This window comes from Lissotriton vulgaris, chromosome 5, assembly GCF_964263255.1.
Source record: "Lissotriton vulgaris chromosome 5, aLisVul1.2, whole genome shotgun sequence".
Taxonomy (NCBI): Eukaryota; Metazoa; Chordata; class Amphibia; order Caudata; family Salamandridae; genus Lissotriton; species Lissotriton vulgaris.
Genome location: NC_141693.1, coordinates 1750295208 through 1750317339, shown reverse-complemented (window position 1 = coordinate 1750317339; position 22132 = coordinate 1750295208). Strand labels below are relative to the sequence as shown.

At 46.1% G+C, this 22132-nt stretch overlaps 1 protein-coding gene across 1 annotated transcript in view; it reads right to left on the bottom strand.

Annotated features, from left to right (window-relative positions):
* DUSP3 (dual specificity phosphatase 3) overlaps positions 1–22132 on the bottom strand; it is a 413405-nt gene that overhangs the window by 19915 nt on the left and 371358 nt on the right. The window lies entirely within an intron of this gene.

Sequence of the window (22132 nt, the reverse complement as noted above, 5' to 3'; positions counted from 1 at the left end):
CCACCCCTTGTTGTAAATATTTTTGTCCACCCTAAGCGTGGAAGGGTATTCTCAGATGTGAGACCCTTGCTCATTGCACCATCAGGATTCAAGCAAACCGGGCCGAAGACGGCTGTAATGCCAGAAACCGGTCCCCGGGAGCTTGTTTCCTTCCCAGTGTAAGAATTGGCTTTTGTAGTTTGGTTTGCCCTGTTCCCATCATGCACTGGGACAGGAACAGACTAATTTGCATACAGCCAGGTTCTGAAACTGGGATGGTGCAGTGAGCTAAAAAACGGTGTTGGATCTAGCCCTGATCTCTTGACTGGGTGAGAGCTTTCTGCTTAATTCAGAGACTCTGTCCCTCACCACCCCTTGTTGTAAATATTTTTGTCCACCCTAAGCGTGGAAGGGTATTCTCAGATGTGAGACCCTTGCTCATTGCACCATCAGGATTCAAGCAAACCGGGCCGAAGACGGCTGTAATGCCAGAAACCGGTCCCCGGGAGCTTGTTTCCTTCCCAGTGTAAGAATTGGCTTTTGTAGTTTGGTTTGCCCTGTTCCCATCATGCACTGGGACAGGAACAGACTAATTTGCATACAGCCAGGTTCTGAAACTGGGATGGTGCAGTGAGCTAAAAAACGGTGTTGGATCTAGCCCTGATCTCTTGACTGGGTGAGAGCTTTCTGCTTAATTCAGAGACTCTGTCCCTCACCACCCCTTGTTGTAAATATTTTTGTCCACCCTAAGCGTGGAAGGGTATTCTCAGATGTGAGACCCTTGCTCATTGCACCATCAGGATTCAAGCAAACCGGGCCGAAGACGGCTGTAATGCCAGAAACCGGTCCCCGGGAGCTTGTTTCCTTCCCAGTGTAAGAATTGGCTTTTGTAGTTTGGTTTGCCCTGTTCCCATCATGCACTGGGACAGGAACAGACTAATTTGCATACAGCCAGGTTCTGAAACTGGGATGGTGCAGTGAGCTAAAAAACGGTGTTGGATCTAGCCCTGATCTCTTGACTGGGTGAGAGCTTTCTGCTTAATTCAGAGACTCTGTCCCTCACCACCCCTTGTTGTAAATATTTTTGTCCACCCTAAGCGTGGAAGGGTATTCTCAGATGTGAGACCCTTGCTTATTGCACCATCAGGATTCAAGCAAACCGGGCCGAAGACGGCTGTAATGCCAGAAACCGGTCCCCGGGAGCTTGTTTCCTTCCCAGTGTAAGAATTGGCTTTTGTAGTTTGGTTTGCCCTGTTCCCATCATGCACTGGGACAGGAACAGACTAATTTGCATACAGCCAGGTTCTGAAACTGGGATGGTGCAGTGAGCTAAAAAACGGTGTTGGATCTAGCCCTGATCTCTTGACTGGGTGAGAGCTTTCTGCTTAATTCAGAGACTCTGTCCCTCACCACCCCTTGTTGTAAATATTTTTGTCCACCCTAAGCGTGGAAGGGTATTCTCAGATGTGAGACCCTTGCTCATTGCACCATCAGGATTCAAGCAAACCGGGCCGAAGACGGCTGTAATGCCAGAAACCGGTCCCCGGGAGCTTGTTTCCTTCCCAGTGTAAGAATTGGCTTTTGTAGTTTGGTTTGCCCTGTTCCCATCATGCACTGGGACAGGAACAGACTAATTTGCATACAGCCAGGTTCTGAAACTGGGATGGTGCAGTGAGCTAAAAAACGGTGTTGGATCTAGCCCTGATCTCTTGACTGGGTGAGAGCTTTCTGCTTAATTCAGAGACTCTGTCCCTCACCACCCCTTGTTGTAAATATTTTTGTCCACCCTAAGCGTGGAAGGGTATTCTCAGATGTGAGACCCTTGCTCATTGCACCATCAGGATTCAAGCAAACCGGGCCGAAGACGGCTGTAATGCCAGAAACCGGTCCCCGGGAGCTTGTTTCCTTCCCAGTGTAAGAATTGGCTTTTGTAGTTTGGTTTGCCCTGTTCCCATCATGCACTGGGACAGGAACAGACTAATTTGCATACAGCCAGGTTCTGAAACTGGGATGGTGCAGTGAGCTAAAAAACGGTGTTGGATCTAGCCCTGATCTCTTGACTGGGTGAGAGCTTTCTGCTTAATTCAGAGACTCTGTCCCTCACCACCCCTTGTTGTAAATATTTTTGTCCACCCTAAGCGTGGAAGGGTATTCTCAGATGTGAGACCCTTGCTCATTGCACCATCAGGATTCAAGCAAACCGGGCCGAAGACGGCTGTAATGCCAGAAACCGGTCCCCGGGAGCTTGTTTCCTTCCCAGTGTAAGAATTGGCTTTTGTAGTTTGGTTTGCCCTGTTCCCATCATGCACTGGGACAGGAACAGACTAATTTGCATACAGCCAGGTTCTGAAACTGGGATGGTGCAGTGAGCTAAAAAACGGTGTTGGATCTAGCCCTGATCTCTTGACTGGGTGAGAGCTTTCTGCTTAATTCAGAGACTCTGTCCCTCACCACCCCTTGTTGTAAATATTTTTGTCCACCCTAAGCGTGGAAGGGTATTCTCAGATGTGAGACCCTTGCTCATTGCACCATCAGGATTCAAGCAAACCGGGCCGAAGACGGCTGTAATGCCAGAAACCGGTCCCCGGGAGCTTGTTTCCTTCCCAGTGTAAGAATTGGCTTTTGTAGTTTGGTTTGCCCTGTTCCCATCATGCACTGGGACAGGAACAGACTAATTTGCATACAGCCAGGTTCTGAAACTGGGATGGTGCAGTGAGCTAAAAAACGGTGTTGGATCTAGCCCTGATCTCTTGACTGGGTGAGAGCTTTCTGCTTAATTCAGAGACTCTGTCCCTCACCACCCCTTGTTGTAAATATTTTTGTCCACCCTAAGCGTGGAAGGGTATTCTCAGATGTGAGACCCTTGCTCATTGCACCATCAGGATTCAAGCAAACCGGGCCGAAGACGGCTGTAATGCCAGAAACCGGTCCCCGGGAGCTTGTTTCCTTCCCAGTGTAAGAATTGGCTTTTGTAGTTTGGTTTGCCCTGTTCCCATCATGCACTGGGACAGGAACAGACTAATTTGCATACAGCCAGGTTCTGAAACTGGGATGGTGCAGTGAGCTAAAAAACGGTGTTGGATCTAGCCCTGATCTCTTGACTGGGTGAGAGCTTTCTGCTTAATTCAGAGACTCTGTCCCTCACCACCCCTTGTTGTAAATATTTTTGTCCACCCTAAGCGTGGAAGGGTATTCTCAGATGTGAGACCCTTGCTCATTGCACCATCAGGATACAAGCAAACCGGGCCGAAGACGGCTGTAATGCCAGAAACCGGTCCCCGGGAGCTTGTTTCCTTCCCAGTGTAAGAATTGGCTTTTGTAGTTTGGTTTGCCCTGTTCCCATCATGCACTGGGACAGGAACAGACTAATTTGCATACAGCCAGGTTCTGAAACTGGGATGGTGCAGTGAGCTAAAAAACGGTGTTGGATCTAGCCCTGATCTCTTGACTGGGTGAGAGCTTTCTGCTTAATTCAGAGACTCTGTCCCTCACCACCCCTTGTTGTAAATATTTTTGTCCACCCTAAGCGTGGAAGGGTATTCTCAGATGTGAGACCCTTGCTCATTGCACCATCAGGATTCAAGCAAACCGGGCCGAAGACGGCTGTAATGCCAGAAACCGGTCCCCGGGAGCTTGTTTCCTTCCCAGTGTAAGAATTGGCTTTTGTAGTTTGGTTTGCCCTGTTCCCATCATGCACTGGGACAGGAACAGACTAATTTGCATACAGCCAGGTTCTGAAACTGGGATGGTGCAGTGAGCTAAAAAACGGTGTTGGATCTAGCCCTGATCTCTTGACTGGGTGAGAGCTTTCTGCTTAATTCAGAGACTCTGTCCCTCACCACCCCTTGTTGTAAATATTGCTACTACTGAGCAGGTGCAGACATGGTTTGTCAAAAATCACCTTAACCAGACAATAGGCAACTGAGTCCCACATCTTAAGCTATTTCATTTCTTAATGGTATCATATCATTGTTCTGCAAATTCTTCTGGCCAGTCGAGCAAGCAATGAGCTGAAGTAAGACCCCCCTCTCCTTTATCTTCCATTTTAGCGTCAATGGTTAAAGTGTGGCCAACGCACAATAGCACATTGGCTCATTGACTTGACCTCATTTCTCAAATGTTGGGGGTCAATCCTCAAAGGCAATTAGGATTATGTGAAGTAGTGACCATAATCAATTCATGTACTCCTAAAAGCCTTCGTGAATTGATCCCATATTCCTTAAAGTAACCCTAAATATTTTGTCTTTTTTTTTTTTACAGATCACTCTGTCGGTACATTTGGCAACCATTTTTCATATTAGGCTATATTCCAAACTATGATGCCAAGTCAACTTTGAAGAATAAGCAGCAATAATATTTAACACAGTTTACAGTATAACAAATGCTAATGGAGGTCTGCTGTCCAAGGTGCTGAATGGCTTTCAATTAAATGTCATTAGATTTATATAGCTTGGGTGCTTACTGCAGAGTCATCAGTATCTTTTGGTTTTGGTAAAGGCTACTTCGTGAGATATCGTTGGAGATGATTCACGCTTCATTTTAAAATGCAGAAATCCATTTCTTCCAGGTTCCCTCTTACATTTGAAGTAGATTTCCAACTTTCATCACTTACACACACGCACGCCCACGCCCGACCCCGCCGAAATCTATACATTTGAAAGACTGCCCCCACTGTATATACATGCAAATTGTCAACCAGGCAAACAATTAAAAAAAAATAAGCAACATGGAAATATGCATCTACACATACAATCATTTTCTCATATTTAGCGGGGGTAAATATTTTGTCTGCAGATAAACTGATTCTTTGTCTAGCTGGAGATATCAGAGAGGACAAGCAAACCGAAACATGTTGCAAACACCTATTGTGCCAGGCTTTCATTTTGTTCACTTTAAAGTTATTGTGAGTGAATTTCTGCAATTTTGTTACCTTTGTGTAAGTCTAAAGTTTTGTAGAATTTTTTTTTACTAATGACAAAACAATGTCATACTTCTTCCATCTCTCTTCAGCATTCATCAGTCATTGGAGATGGAGAGTCCAGAGGAGTTGACTACAGTGATGTTATCAGGAAAAAACAGCCACCAGGTTGGTTCCCACACTACTGCAGCTGAAAGTCTTAAATGTTTCATTTTGGTGTATTCATCAAATGGAGTCCTTCATTACGATACTTCATTGTTATTCCGAAACAGATCCTTGTCCATTAGGTATAGATCTTTGGAAGCTTATTGTGGAAATCAACATAAGGTAAATATATATATATCTATACAAGCAATCTAAATGCCAAACATGAACTTAGTCAGGGGTTATTCTAACAATATGGCACACATCTGGCTGTCAGTGACCACTTTATGCTACATGGTGTATATGTATTTTTATCGTTCAAATGTCTTCATTTTTGCGAGAAATCATAGGCAATCAGCGACAAACAAGGGCATCACAACGCCCCGAGTTCTAACAAGACTACAGTTACAACAACGTGTCAAACATTAACCCCACTCCCCCCACCTGGGAGCATTCACATGATGAATTCCTGTATTGTGAGGCACGAAGCATTAACTATAGGTTAGTCTGGGCTGTGTTTATCTATCTAAGGGTCGTTAAGCTCTGTCAAGCGTAGCAGATGGAGACATTTGGGGCATGTCAATTCTCAGAACTCTGTGTAGAGGAGAGCACTGTAGGGGTGCCAGAGGTCTCTGTAGATGTCTCCTTGGGCAGTTAGGACTAAGGTGAGTTTCTCCATTCCCAATACATGCCATAGCCGATGAAGCCATCCAAGGTGCATCTGGAGTTAATCTGTGCCCCAGTGTATGAGGATATTCTGGAGGGCTGCTCCCAGCGCAAGACCTATGTGTCATCCTTCACCTGATTTGAGTGGGAAGGTGAACGCATTTGCGAGGCCTAAGATGATGGAGTTAAGGAATCAGGGCAATTGAGTATCAAAATGGGTGTCTATGTCATTTAGGATCCCTTCCCAGTATTGCTGGAATTTAGGGCATTCCCATAGCAGGGTCACCAGTGTACCAGGGGGCCCGCAACATCTACGGCAGTCAGTGCTTCACGCCAGATTGCCTTTATTTAATTGGGCAGGTGTGAGACACCAGTACTTAACAATGTTTGCGGATGTCTGTGTGTTGGCCGCGCTGTGCGCCGTGTGGCATGCCCTATAATAGACGCCTCTCATTCTTTTGCGGTTAGTTACTGTCCCAATGTCTCTGCCCTAGGGTCTGTGGGACCAGGGAAGCATGTTGCATGAGACTTTACAGTTCAGTAAAGAGGCATTTATCTGTGGTTTTCTGTGATTAACCACTTTTCAAACATTGTTAGAGGTCGTTGAGCTCCTGGGCATATTGTAGGATGCATTAACCAGTGAGGAACCTACCTGCAGGTACCACAACCTCTCTGACTCTGGGAGGTCGTCGTAATCCGCTTGCAGTCGTTGAAAGGGGAGAAGGCCCTCTTCATCGAAGAAGTGGCCAACAGATCGGCAGCCAGTGCTTTATCATCGCTGGAACACCGCCTGATTTAGGCTGGGCGTGAAGTCTGTGTTGCCCGTCACTGGCGTCAGCGGGGAGAGGAGAGATGTCGAGCCTTTCCAGACAGCCATGTAGCCCCAGAACATCAAGATAGCTTTAGTAACTAAAGAGGAATATAGTCCCCACGTTCTCTGGGTGTGATGCATAAAAGGGATCTTCCACAGTGAAGTTCCTGCTACAGCTCTATCCATGAACAGCCAAGGTTTCTCAGAGTCCTCCTTGGACCATTCTACCATATAGCAGTGTTGCTTGGTAGTATTGCCAGAGATTGGGGACTACCAACCCCCCCTCGAGCTGAGGCCAATTACTCAGATCCCTGCCTATGTGAGGCCTGCCATTCACCATACAAAGCAATTAATCTCCCCCTGTAAAAACCGAAGCATGCGGGATGCGGGCAGTTCGAACAGTAGCGCCTGGAAGAGGACGACTTTTCTTGTAAGAGCGGTGATCTTCAATGTGGCATTCCGGCCAAGCCAGCAGAGCGGATACATTTTCCATTGCCAAAGATCTTTCTGAATATGCTGAAAAAGTGTTTGGTAGTTTAGAATCACAGTCTCTCCCTAACACTCAGGGCTACTTGAATACCCAAGCAGGGGATAGAGATAAATTGCCCGTGGATTAGGTTGTGTCGGGCAAGGAGGGCCTCTGTCCCCGAAGAGACTGAAAGGTTGAGAGCCTGCGATTTCTGGATGTTTATCCTAAATCCTACTGCACGACTGAATGTCTCTGTCTCAGCAACAAAGGCCGGGTGGGCCTCTGCAGGGTTATGTAGGGCTACATTGACTCGTCGTCATACGGACAGATTGTATGTTCCTCTCTGCCAAAGGCAACCCCAGTGAAGTGTGGATTGTCCTCGGCCTTTTGGGCAAAGGGTTCCATGTACAGAGCGAAAATAAAAGGCAACAGTGGACACCCCTGTCTAATCTCCCTGTGGATGGGGAATGGAGCATAGTCCTGACTGTTCATCGAGCCATCGCTCGGGGTTGATCATAATTGCTTAGGATCCAAGTGCAGAACCGGGGCCCAAACCAAAATGGATGAGGGTTGCTGTCAGGTATGGACAGTGCACCTTGTCAAAAGCTTTCAACATGATTTTTCATTTGGAGCGTTTGGCCTTATCAATCAAGTGAAGGATACGCTTGATGTTATCACTGCATTGACTATGTAGAACAAAACCCTCCTGGTTGAGTTCAATAAGCCCTGGCATGAGAGGGTCTAGACGGGCCGCTAAAATACTGATAAACAATTTAATATCCACATTAAGGAGGAATAATGGTTGGTAGGACCCGCATTGCTTGGTAGACTTCTGGGCCATCAGGGGGGACAGACCTGCTCTGAGTAGAGGTCCCAGTAAAACTTGAGGAAGGTAGAGGCAATGGGAGCATCTCCCATGATCTCTCTGTGCTGTCTCACGTCAGCAGAGTCTCCACCCCAGTAGCCTGTTGCTGTGCGGGAAGCCTGTTGGTGAGCAGGCGCCCCCATTTATTGTCCCCTACATTGAAGGAGTGTTTGAGTTGAAGTAGCACATACTCAGCCATACCCTGGTCGAGTCCCACCAGTTCAGCCCTTGCTGCCTCTCGCTGTCGCCAGACCCAAGTGGCGTCTGTGTGCTTATGTATACGCTTGAGCTTCTGCACTTGTTGGCTCAGGTGCTCCCTTTTCCTTAATTTGTTTGCTTCCGCAGATATGGCTATGAACTCCCCTAAGATGACAGCCTTTAACATGTCCCAGAGGAAAGAGATGGGTGTGTCCACCGTGTTGCTAATGTCAAGATAGATAGTTAGGGAGTGCTTGAGTGATCTGTTTGACCACTTCTGGTCTGTAAAGAAATGCTCTCCTCAGTCTTCATGGTCGAGGTGTGTGGTACAAAGGCGGGAGTGTGAGTTTGAGGGAAACAGCAGCATGGTCTGAGAATAAGCAAGGCTCTATATCGATCATTGCAGGTTGGGTCTGCAGGTACCTGTCCCATAGGAAATGATCAAGGCAGTCATAGGTCTTGTGGCGTGGAAATAGTAAGTGTAATCTCGGGTCTGGGGCCTATTCTCTCTCCAGATGTCCCTCGGTCCCATTTTCCTTAGCCATTGCGCCCTCTCCTGGGACAGAGCCCCCATATGGGAGTGCCAAGTGGTCAAGATCCCTGTGGAACACAAGGTTTAGGTCTCCCCCTATCAATACGTTCTTATATTAGGAGGACATCACATCGGCCACTGCCCATCTAAGGAAACATTCTTGACCCTCATTATTGGCATAAAGGTAACCTATGATGAAGATATGTTCCCCCACACTCCCCCTGTGTGATTTCAGCTTGTTTGGCCCCCAATTTTCCCCAGAAGGAGCCAGAGACTAGAAAGGCGATACCCGCTGTCTTGTTGGCCGCTGACAAGAAAATATATTATGGGAAGGCCCATGATCTAAGTCTGTGACAGTCCCCAGCAACCAAATAGGTCTCATGTATTAGACAAATATCTGCACCTGAACCAGAAATTATATGACCGTTTGGCGTTTGATCGGGTTACTAAGCCCCTTCACATTGAGGGTGAGAACTTTTATTTTATCGTTTGATAATGGAAATAAAATGGGTCTTCAATTCGTGTACCCCATCCACAATCCCACTCATACAAACCCGAAAGCCTCCCATTACACTGTAAACCCTGGTTGGCGAATATCTGTGGTGTAGTGCACTCCCCCAAGATGTGAGGTTCTCTCCTCAACCAACAGAAGTACAAACAATAACCATAACGAAAAACCAATAGAGTCAAAGTGCTTGACATGGCCAGAATTGTCCCATGGAGTACCTGGGTGTGAGGGTCTGTGGCGTTTCATACTCCTTCTCCTCTCTTGTCTTGTCCTTCCACACTCCCCCTGCATGCCCCAATCTCACGAATGCTGACCACAGTGCAAGTGCTTCTGCTGTGTTAAGATCTCCAGAGAGCGTGTCTAACACTGCTCGCCTCTACATGGCGATAGTCTCCAGATATGGTTGGAGAGCCTTTGAGGGGGCTGCCCCCCCTCCTGCCATCGGGGGTGCTACTGGGCTTTTTGCGTATTAGAGGCAGGTTCTTGTTTGCCCGCCGGAGGGCTCATCGATCTGTAATACTTTACATGCTGCTGTCAGGGAGCAGATCTGATGAAGTCTCACCTCCCACCGGAAAACAATGCAGAAAGGGTGTCCCCTGGAGTAGGTCAATTCTTTAGCCTAGAGGTAGGCAGTGACAGTTCGGACGGTGCGCCTTTTCTGCAGTGTGAGAGTTGACAAGTCCTGATAGAGCACCAGATTGTGGCCTCTGAACCGCAGAGGGTGACATTTCTGGCTCTATGCAGGATCTGGTCTTTTATCTGATAATTGTACACACAGACCAAGATGTCTGCTGGGCGATTGCTCTCCTGAAGCTCTCATTTGGGTAGAGTGTCTAGGATCTGCGCAAAGAGGGCTCGCACATATTGTCCCACATCTGTTTCCTCCGCAGTGGCCGCCCCCCCAAATCCATATATTATTGTGTATCAACTGATTCTGGAGGTCCTCCGCTTGGGCCTGTAGGTCAATTTGCTGTTCTCTGAGACAGAAGACTTCTTGTTGGAGCTGCTCAATCTATTTGTCCCTGCTGGATTTGTGGTCTTCCAGCTTGGAGATCCTGTCCCCTATCTTTGTCAGTTCTCGGCGGGTTTCTTTCAAATCCTGGGATAGGTCCCTTCTTTTGACTGATTGGAGGTCCTCCTGGGGAAGGGGGGGGGGGGGAGTAAACAGGGCCTCCAGGAAGGCACGATTGACCAGGCTCTCATTGTCATCCGCAACCACGGCATCATCACCGCTGGGCTGGAGCCGCCATCTTAAGGAGGGCAGGGAGCAAGCCAATCGGCACCAATGCAGTCGCTGCGATGCCAGTGCAGTTCTGGTCCCTGTCGCTGCCCCTACTCTGCAGTATTCGAGCTCTGTGACCCTGACGAGCCTGTTAGGTAGATGTCCACTCTACCGCATGTCCCCCGCTCTCAGTTTAATCTTGCGGCCGCTGCCATTTTGACTTGCGTGGCTGGCCAAGGTGCAGCTTTCTCCAGCTCGACCCAGAGGACACCCACGGTACTGGATGCCTCTCCAGGTGTCTGGAGGGTCCCATGGTGTTGCGGGCTATTTCAGGGCTCCGGCCAGGTTACAGTACGGGCAGGCGGCAAGGTCTCATGGCGGTGGGGACAGAAGGATGAGAGAGGGCATCCTACCGGTCTGTCATCTTGGCACAACCCCGTACTTGTCTTTTTAACCAGTTTCAATGAATTACAACAGTTATAGAAAAGTTCATCTTTTAGTGTGGCTATCTCTTGTTATTTCTGAGTGAACTGGGATTTTTGTACTCTGAGCACTGGGAGACCGCTAAACAGTAAAAGGTGCATATGTGCTGATCCCTACAAAGTGCCTATGTGCTGATCCCTACAAATAGTAATACTTTATTCAGATTAACATTTCTAGCCCTTTAGCAAAGCTACAGCAACACGGTGCAGAAAGTGACCCAGAGACATAAAAAATTGCTTTGTGTTCTGCAGGCTCACGAGTGACTTTAAGAACATGGCTTGAGGATTGCGGCAGTGGCCCTGAGTAGCTGTAGCCAAGACTGAAGAACACACATCAACATATATAGTCTTAGACACATGAAACAGTCTGCAGTATACATTAGCTGATTCATCCATATATATAGTGCTTTCGAGACACAAGGTCTGGATGCATAATGTAAGAGAGGAAATGGACCACACACTGGGATTTCCATCACCCTGCAGTGACAGGATTAAAGTGATAGCACATGTTTCAATAAATATGCATAGAATTTAAAGTCTCTTTAAAAATACCATTCATATTTTCTTTAGCGTGTGGCTATCTGAATGTGCCAGGAAAATATTCTGTGCCCTGTTGTAATATCTAACAGAGGTCGATTCATCAAAAAAGTTCTACTAGGCAACCCATCCTCCATTAAGAATAGTTAATTGTGACAGTCTGCTGTTGAGATGTGGAATACCTACCTGGGAGCAGCAAGGGGCCTTGGCCTGTCAGCAGACCTCTAGCTGGAAGACAGAAGCAGGGTAATTGCAAAGTATTCACCCCTTGTTATCAGAGATATGGGCAACAAATGGAAAACATGAAGAGGCAGGCAGGAACTCCTAGTATATAGGGTTCTTCTCAGAGATTCTCATTTGATAGTGGCATGCTATCAGTCAGGTGTATTCTATTCTCGGTAGGGTTGCTAGGGGTAGAACCAAACTGGGTTGGCTTTACAGCAGAGCATCCTCGTTTGACTATGAGAACCCCTAGGTGGGGACAAACACTGCCACACAGCGGCCCTGGGGTCCTGCCATCTTGAAGGACCTCTAGAGCAGGGATTTCTAGATGAATTTACAATGAAGTGGCAGAACGTAGTGAAAAATGAAGGCTGGCGTGACTGTGGAAAGCTCTCGGGAATAGGTTGATGTATTATCGCCGATCAGTAGCTAATGTCTGCAGTATGAGGCTTCCCACCATCAGCCCCCCAGAATGCAAGCAGGGGTGATGCCAACACGAGGCTCAGAATGGCAATTCCGGGCACAGGGGGTTTTCCTGGTGGGATGGCAGGTTGGTGGCTGGTTTTACTGCTGGTGGGGCCTGGTTTTGTTGTGGGGGGCGCTGGGCGTTATTCTTGCCCGAACCACTTCAGCACATTATAAACAGTGCAAGACACATTGTTTTAAAGCCTACTGGTCAGACCACATTCGATTCAAAACCATTTGCTTTTGCATTTGGTTGGGGCTTTACTCCTTCATGGTTGCCACTAGCAGCATTGACCTTTAGGAAGGAAAGGTGGTTAGGGGTCCACTGTTGCTTGGCTCAGAGAGTCCAGTACATATATGATGAAGAGTCTTCAGAATTCAAAACAATGTATTTCCTTATTGTGTGTGCACTGCAGCACTTTTCAGTTCACTATATTATATGATACCATTCCATTCTGTGAGAATTGCTAGAAGTGCTTCTAATTATAAACTCAGAAACCCTAATGCCCTCACCAAGACTGCCCTAATGAAGATGCTATATCTGAACCAGGCCCAAAGTCAGTAGACCTTCGCCTCTGAAACGTCATCTTGAGAGTTACTATAGATTGAGTAACATTAGTCTATTGTTTTTGAGCAGCACACACCCTGAACTGAGGTACTTCAAGATGTCCTCAAGTAATGATGAAGGAGAAGGAGGCACTGTGAAAAAGTAAATACCTACGATCACACAATGTGGTCACGTAAAAGCTGAGATTGCAGCAAGATTTCCTGGATTCACATTGAGCAATTTGGCAACTACATGCGTGTCTCTTTCTTTGTCCCGTTTTCGATCAAAGGTTAATGCTGTGTGTTTGAATCATTGAGGCACTAAATAAGTGCATTGTTTTCAACAAATCCAAAATATGTGTGTGTTTCACAAAGGATTGCACTGGTGGTAGTGTTTGGAAAGCATGATGTTTTAGGCAGGACTCAAAATGAAAACAAGAACCCACACTCTTGCGTCAATGCATTGAGATCGTTTGCTCCACATATCGAAACCTCTTTATTCATGGCCATCCATTCCTGAATTAATTCATCCACCCACTCTTCACCCATCTAACTATTCATTCATTCTTTGAGCCATGCAGCCATGTCTCCAATCTTAATCGAACCAGTGATTGTGCAAGGTTCTATAATAAAAAACAGTGCTTTAAAACACACCACAGTTGGATTTTTTTTAAACTGTCCTGAGGGTAGTACACCCCGCCCCCCCACACACACACACCTGTCTTGCAGTTGTCAGCCAAGCTGGCTGCACTCGCTTGCTAAATACAGTGGTTAATTTGTAAAAAAACATCTCTCATCAGGAGGCAGCTTGCACCAGCCCATTTCTCCTGTTAGCATTGCCTTAAACAGAACCAGCTACTAAGCATGAAAGTGGGAAGAGGATGTGGTTTAATGGCAAGAGCTGCCACCTTTGGGGCTGTGAAACCAGATTCGAGTCTCAGCGTCGGCTGAACCTCCTATGATTCTGTGTAAATCACCTAACCTCTCCGTAAACGAATGTGTCCTTAACTGGTGCTCATGAAAAGCGCTGGTGGTGATGTTTAAGTGCGGGTGCTGAGCACCGGAAACTACCAGCTCAAACTAAGCACTGGCTTTATGCAGTATAAGGGCTGATTTGAAACAAATTGCCAGGGTTACTTTTGGGTCCCAGTCCGGTCCCGGCCAACAACACCAAGAGTTCTGATTGTTATGTGAAAGCTTGAAGTCTAGAGCTTGTCACTACCACCTTAAATTGGATGCATGAATTATGCACATGGGTGTTGTACTGCAATTAGCTTTAACTCTCATTTTGTTCCTCATGCCTTTTTTTAAAGGTTAATTTAGCAGCGATAGCTGCTAGGACATGTGACCTTTGATGGATCTTGATGACTTTCATGAATGTGACCTTATTATAGGACTACATGTTGAGAAATGTAAATCAGGGCATTGCTGGGTATCCAGTTGCCTAATTACCAAGTTAAGTATTTATTTATGTATCTGTTTATGATTCATTGGCATGTTACCTACAGCAGGGCAAGCTTTAGAGCTAGTGGCGCCAAATGCAACAATCTTTTTAAGCGCCCCCTCATGGCCTTCTCCTCCCCGGATTCCTTCCTACTCTCTGGATGCAAATCCAGGGAGTAGGAGGCCATGAGGGGGCGCTAAAGAAGATGCCCTCCAGCGGCGGCCCTCTTCTCTCCATGTCCACTCTCTCACAACTATTTCATTTGTTTTAAAGAGCTACTCATACCAGTGTGGGGTGTCAACGCATTTTAAATCATGCACGGACACCCTACAGAGACAATGAATCATATGTGTGTAAATCAATCTATAGTAAATATTAACCTAAACAATTAGGATTACAGGACGTAGGAATCACATATCATCCATACTGGTAGGCAGTATATTTTAAGAGTTTTTTTCTGGAGAAGCACAAAATCGGGATTTAAAACATACCACAGTACTTGAAGATAACTTTACTAATAAGAATGTATTTCTACCTACACAAACTCTTTTAATCAACATTAGGATAATGAGAGACTGGGGGGGGGGACAATGTTCTAACCTATACCATGTAGTTTGCATGCAGGTCTTTGATTTCAGTCCATAGGTCACTGTGCTATAGTAGGTTTGTAATGTATGAAGTGCAAGTAGCAAAGGGATCTCAGTGACAAAAGCAGTGACCCACTAAACTGTCCAAAACCAAAGGGGATGATGGACGGAATGTTGTACATTGCAAGCACTCACCCCCAGTCAACTGATCTGGGTTTAATCCATCATCATTCTTTAGCTCACTCTGCCACCCCAGTTCGACATGGCCATATGCAAACAGTCTGACCCTGTGCCTCATGGGAACAGTCCATCCTGAACTGCCAAACCATGTCTTCCCTGGATTGGAAACTATTCCCTTAAAATACAGTTCTGTGTTCTGAATTGTTCATGTTCTTTGTAGAAGGCATATTAGCCCTCAGCGCTACTTTATAATGAGTTAGAACTGCCACTAGACAAAACTACAATCTCTCTCTGGCCAGTACACTAATCACTGGAATTATCTTCACATTTGTAATGTTGCCTGAAAATTGCTAGACACACAAGGAACTCTGAAGCAGGTGGTTTTAAACCCATAAGTTACTTCTAAACACAGCACCACCATAGTTCACCGCCAGGTGTGGCTGCAATTGTCACACCATCCTAAAGCCAGCCATGACCTTCTAGTCACTTCATAGCACTATGTTTATTTTGACCAGTAGAAATTACATATGCAGCAGGGTTGACTAAATAATGTAGGAAAGTATCAAAGTATGCAGCATAATGCAACACATTCTGTGGCAGTATAATGTCACTATTATGTTCCCTTTCATTAACACCATTTTTACCTGACCACAGCAAGCAGCAACGGAAAACTGACCACTTAACCACTGAAAAGGTCCTGCGGCAGTAAGGAATCAGTTGTGGTGCTTTTTAAAGCAACTTTTGACCCATTTCTGCACAATCTTTTGCTGAAGTCTGCAGATTAAGCACCCAATGGCGGGACATTTACATTCATGTGGAAAGGAGAATCACAACGTTAACACATTTTCTTTTTATTTGGAGACATGATCTTGTGGGCCTACACTTTGTGTTTCTGCGTACTTTTCATGACCAACGCCGATACGTTCTGGTTTTTCCAGCTTCCATATCAGCAACCCATTGATCAGCACATTCCTCAGCTCTTGCGGCCATCGATGACTCAAACGCATGGCCTCTTTGTCATTGAACTAGCAGCCCGTCCCGACGTTGTCCGGGGTTGGCCGATGTTCAGTGTTGCCTTTACTTTTCGCTTGCATAGTAAGGTGTGTTTAATTCATCCGCAGGTTTTCATTGAGCCACACCTAATTTTGTTTTGCTGTCCTTGTTGAGAGTGTTCCCCCTGTGTGCGAATGTTGTTGTTTCCCAAATGTTGTAATTTGCGCCGCAAGTGCAGCAAGTGTTACAGTGGTCGCTCAGATGTTTTTGCCTGAAATTGCTTGTTTGTGAAAGGGGCTTTCCTTGTTTACGTTTTCGATCCCTTTACTAATGCTTTTTTTTGTTGTTTTTATCGGCGCAAGTACTGGCAGTGTTCCACTAATAACGCAGAGAGTTGAAATTCGAAAGTGTTTGTGTAAGTTTTAAATTTTGTCCGCAGCATACGTAATTATTCAGAGCTTTGTGAGTAAAGTCTCGTTCATGTTCCGTCGATTGGCTTTCTTGTCTAAGAAATGGGCGCCTATTTGTTTACGTTCCTCCCCCTGTGAAAACGTTGTCGTTTGTCAAATGGTTAAACATTTGTTATATTTTTGTATCGCAACTCGTGTGTGTGTTAATCATAGTGTGTCGTGATTGGTGGGCTGTGCGAAGCAACGCGAATGTTAGGCGGCCCTTTTTGTAAGCCTGCCCCCTATGGCACTGTATTATTATGGAAGGCGCGCCCCTTTTCGGATGTCATCCCACGAAGGCGTTAATGTTTGAAGGGTAACGTCGACGAATACGCGAATGTCGAGGCGAGTGATATGCGGCCCTTTGCAAATGCGTGGAATGCACAGTTAAGTGTGTGCCTTGCACAGTGAAATCATTGAAATCGCATTTGCGCTATGCACATTGAAGTGTGTGCCTTGCACAGTAAAATCTGTGAAATCGTTTGGCATATGTTTATTGTTTGTACTTTGGGCCATGCCCCTGTAAACGCCCACATCTTTTGTTTGACACGCCTCTCTAAACGCCCACATCTTTTCTTTGACACACCCACGCTAACGCCCACAAGGGACTACTTTCCCACTTTTGGCGTTTTTGCTTTTTTAATGTATATGGTGTCCACATCTATAGCCTATGTCCTTCTGCTACATCTCCCCTTTCAAAAGGTGTATTGGGTGTAGTGATTGGTGCAGTACTTTTTGAGTTTACCTGGCTCAAAGGTTTGTGTTCCCTCTTTATAATAGTAGTATAGATTTACTGAACTTTCAGTGCTTCATGAGGGCATTAAGTCTTTTGACAAACTCATCTATCGTTTCCCCAGCTTGCTCTCTTGCCTGGTTGAAAATGTACCTTTCACAGTCAGCATTTTTCACTGGATTGAACTTGGATTCCAATGTTTCCTTGATTTACAGCAGGATACTACATCAGCTTGTGCTATTTTCTTTATCACTTCATCACCTGTAAGGTTCTTCAAGTATTCAATGATCTTTTTGTCATCTGCTTGTTCTAGAGCATCTTTGAAGTTATCGAATGGTTTGATCCAAGCAGGCCATCTGGGGCCAATATTCTGCTTTTTGGGGTTATCCAGGGGAAGTGGTGGTCTCAAAATACAGCAGCATATTAACTTATGTTGCGACTTACTGACGTTGGGAGTATATGCTGTCCTGGCTGCGGTCGCTGCACACTTGAACCTGCCCCTTTTGTAAACATTCGCTGTATGCTAACATCCGGGTTACTGCGCCCAGTCTAATTTTGTACAACGCCGTCTTCTTTCTTAATGTTAACAATGTATAATGCTGATATGGTTATTCTCATCAGGACTGTGTGAAATTCATTTAATTTGCTTCTGTATAATCACGCAAAATGCATATCATTTAGTGCTATATTTTAGTGTAAAATGTGTCCTTGTGTTCATTTTTTAGAGTGAGGGGTCATTTAGTACTAGAAAGGGACACAAAAACAAATGCCGCAAACAATAGACTCTCGTGTTCTGGTTGTTTGCATTGCTCCTGTACTATTTTGGCAAGAACAGCAGCATAAATTGATTTCGGGGATTCTGCGTGAAAAGCGTAACATGAAATAAAAAAATTATGCAAATGACACCGCCATAATTAAAATTTTCCACTGGCTTAATTGTTATTACATCAAAGGGATACCTTTATTCTTTTTGATGAAATGTGTATTTCCTTAGTTTTGTTTTCTTTACTGTCATTAGGTCTAGCAAAGCTTTTTAACACAATGCAAAGAGAGAAGGGCAATAGGTCATCACACTCTGCCCAATGGATGGTATGTCATTCACATTTTGATCAGCAGACACTAAAGCAACTGGGTGATGTAAGTTCCTGTCATGATGTATGGAAGTACACCTTCTGTATACGTCCACTTTGGTACAGAAACATTTTAAAAGCCTCTATGACTGCAAACCGGCCCTCCATGGAGATGGTGTATGTTCAGCGGCGGCTTCTCCATTAAGGTGGAGGAGCATCGCACCGCTTGCAGCGAGCGCAGCAGGTATGCACAGAAGGAAAAAAATGGTCATTACTTTATCATTTTATTATTCTGTGTGCCCCTGGCCACGCTAGCACAAGTGGGATGATGTTGAGAGACCCGACATATTGCATGATGAACACTTCAAGTGCACATGACAGATTGGCTGGCTCTAGACAGCCAGCCAATCTGTCATGCGCACTTCAAAGCCTACAACCCCGGGGCTGTGAAAGAGCCTAGGGCTTGCAGGCACAGGCGCCCAGACTCAAATTGAGTGCTGGGTTAGCCTGTTCCAACCAATCCTGGAGCTGCAGAGCAGCTCCAGGATTGTCTATATTCAGAAGCAGGAAGTAAACCACTTTCCTTTTCTGCTTGTCATCTATCGGAAGGGCTGCAGGCAACATTTTTGTTGAACTATGTCAAGCGTCGCACCCCACCGATTTTAAAAGTTGCTAGCCGCCCGGTATATGTTGCACAGATAGTGAGATGTGGAACATCAATATGGCCACATCACAGGAAGAGAGAGTAGAGCAGCATCTATGGTGCTGGGCGCTTGAGCAACATCTGAGGTGCTACAGGAGGAGTTGGCATTCTCTCCAAAAAGCTACCTACCATCAAAGGGCAGAGTGTGGTATCATCTTCCAAAAAGTCAGAGGAACACATCCAAGCATGCCGATGCTAGCGCAACAACACCTTTGCTCGTCTAATTAACATCACTATCCATGGAATCTAGGCCACAGTTCAAGATCTTTTTGGATGTATTCAAGCCATCATTAACAGGTCTGAAAACAGTTTTTTTATGTGGTCCAGCAAGCTGACCACTGCAAGTTTCACCAATTCCCACAAAGCATGCAGAAATTAGCCCAGGAGGCATTAGCAGCATGGATGGCCATGCTATGAGAATCAAAGACTTTGTAGACTAAAGAACAAGTTACTTGGATTCGACTCTCTATCAGGAGTTGCAAAGACATTTGAGGAAGGCTTCAAGGTGCATGCTTTTACAATCAAGTTTTCTGGTGATGGGTTAGAGGACAAAAAGTGCGTGTTAACTGCTGAGCCTGAAAAACGTTTCTCCCAGGGAGCCAATACAAGATCCTTTAGGCCTCACAGAAAAGAAGCAAGGGCTCCACCACTGAAGAGGAGGACAGCAAGGTCTCAGTTAAAATGTTAGACTTCGCCTCCACAGAGGACAAGGCTATTTTAAGGCTTCCACAGAATCTGGGCCAGAATAGTAAGCTATGTGCACATCTGATAAACTGTCAGAGCCTCTCGCATTTTGTAGATTCAGATATACGACAGCATCAGTAATGAAACTCGGAAGGAGGTTACTAAGCTCAGATCATCACCCACAAGCATCTTTTCAAGCACTGAGAAAGCTTTATTAGCTGAAAATCTCCTTCGCCCAGGTCAATCTCTGAACCCTAGCGAGGTGCTCTGCCAAGGGAATATCTAGAAGTTCATCTTAAATGTTTCCATTGTCCACACAGATAATCTTCTCCAATGTTGATGGCTTCAAGAGCAGCTTCGTAGTCAGCTCCAGCTGGATTAATGTTGAGGGAGGCCATGACCATACATTGAATTGCACTTTAGTTGTCTGTGACTTCTTTTTCAGTGTCAGCGCCTAAGGAGGTGTATCATCGGAGGTGTAGGGTTTACAGCAGCCATAGACGCCAAGTCTGCAGTAACAGGATACCCATTAGTAAGAGGTCTAGAGGGTACAGGAGAAGACCTAAGGAAGACTAGTTGGAAGACTTTGACCTGTTGTGGTTGGCTAATGGACCCAAAAATGTTGGCCTCATCTGTTTCATCATTCATATCTGTTGCAACGATGAGTAAGAGCTCAGCACCGAGGGACAGCATTGAAACTTTGACTGACACGTGAAGTAGCAAAGTTTAAACCAGGAAGAAGAGGATATCTCTTTCATATGGTGCTTTTTTGTGGGATGATATTTTTAGAGACCAATCCTTCACATGTGACTTACCTGTGAGCGAAGGAGATTGCTTGGCATCTCCCTGCAGTGCAACGCAGGGGCCTCTTAGCACAAGATTTGCAGGCCGCTGTGTCATATTCCGTTCCAAGGCACCACAATTGTTATGTGTATTCGAAATGGACTTCTTTTTAGCACATCTGCGACATGGGTTGAAACCTAAACGTTTTGGAGTAAATATTCGACCTAAACACTTTTGAAATTAGAAGAAACTTAATCAATGAGACTAAGAGCTCTGGCCCTACACTGGTGAAGCGATGAAAAGGTGTGGGTTGACAGTGACACCTAATAGTCTCCAGTGTCATCATGTCCAGAATTGAAGCTGCAGCAGGAGTCGCATGGCACCGCATGGCACCGCATGGCACCGCATGGCAGCAGTGAAGAGCCACTGCCGAGGGAAAAGCTATATGAACCAGTCTGAAGCCTGGATTGCTGATTAATAAGGTAATGAATATGCAGAAAGGCGCGTCCATCAGAATATTGCACAGCTGCAGCCGAGCTGTACCTAAGGGAAGCTTGCACTGTTCTTATCTGCACCTTTGTGTTGAGAGAAGCTGCTGAACATGCTGTAACTGCTATGTGTGTGCAAGAGCACACACCCCGCTGCCGCCTTTCCTGCATATTAGAGCCGCGTGCACTGGTGCAGCCCTCACAGTGACTCTCCAGGGTGAATGTAGGTAAAAACACAATTCACTGCATAAACCATATCAACTGGCTTCAAAGAATGCTGTAAAGAGTGATGTGCGGTCTCCGCCCCGGCGAGAATTTCTTCTCGCCCTGGTTTAGGATTCGGATGCTGGAAAAATGAACAGGAGATTGAACATGACGGACAAGCAATAATGAATCAAATTAAAATACATTATACGCACTGAATCACCCTCTGTTCTAATTTCACCATAAATTGAAGCTGTCACTCCTTTTTATCACGCACTGCATGGTTCGTGGAGAGCTTGGAGATCAAATAGCGTCATATCGAGGGAAAGCAAAAAGGAAGCTAAAAGACCCAGATTATTTGCGTCAAGATCGAGAGCGTGCGAGAGCTCGAGGGAGATGGAGAGATAGAGAGAGAGAGAGAGAGAGAGAGAGAGAGAGAGAGAGGGAGAGAGAGACAGAGAGCTCAAGGGAGAAAGAGAGAGAGACCGAGAAAGAGCTCAAGGAAGAAAGAGCGCGAGAGCTCAGGGGAGGGGGAGGGAGAGAGAGCGAGTGAGAGAGAGCTCAAGGGAGAAAGAGAGCGTGAGAGGTCAAGGGACAGAGTGAGAGAGAGCGTGCATGAGCTCAAGAAAGAAAGAGAGCCAGAGACCTCAAGGGTGAGAGAGAGAGCGCAAGAGCTCAAGGGAGAAAGAGAGTGCGAGAGGGCAAGGGGAAAGAGCGCGAGAGCTCAAGGGAGAGAGAGAGCGAGCGCAAGAGCTCAAGGGAGAAAGAGAGCGCGAGAGGGCAAGGGGAAAGAGCGTGAGAGCTCAAGGGAGAGAGAGAGAGAGAAAGAGAGCGCAAGAGCTCAAGGGAGAAAGTGTGAGAGCTCAAGGGAGAGAGAGGGCGAGAGAGCACAAGAGCTCATGGGAGAAAGAGAGCGTGAGAGTTCAAGGATGCGAGAGAGAGCGCGATGGCTCAAGGGAGAAAAAGAGCTTGAGAGCACAAAGGCGATGGGGAGAGAGAGAGAGAGCGCAAGAGCTAAAGGGAGAGTGAGAGCTCAAGGGAGAAAGAGAGAACAAGAGTTCAAGGACACGAGAGAGAGAGAGCACGATAGGTCAAGGGTGAAAGAGAGCGTGAGAGCGCAAGGCCCATGGAGAGAGTGCGAGAGCCCAAGGGTAGAGAGCGAGAGCTCAAGGGGGAGAGAGAGCTCAAGGGAGAAAGAAAGCACGAGAGCTCAAGAGAGAGAGCGTGCAAGAGCTCAAGGGAGAAAGAGA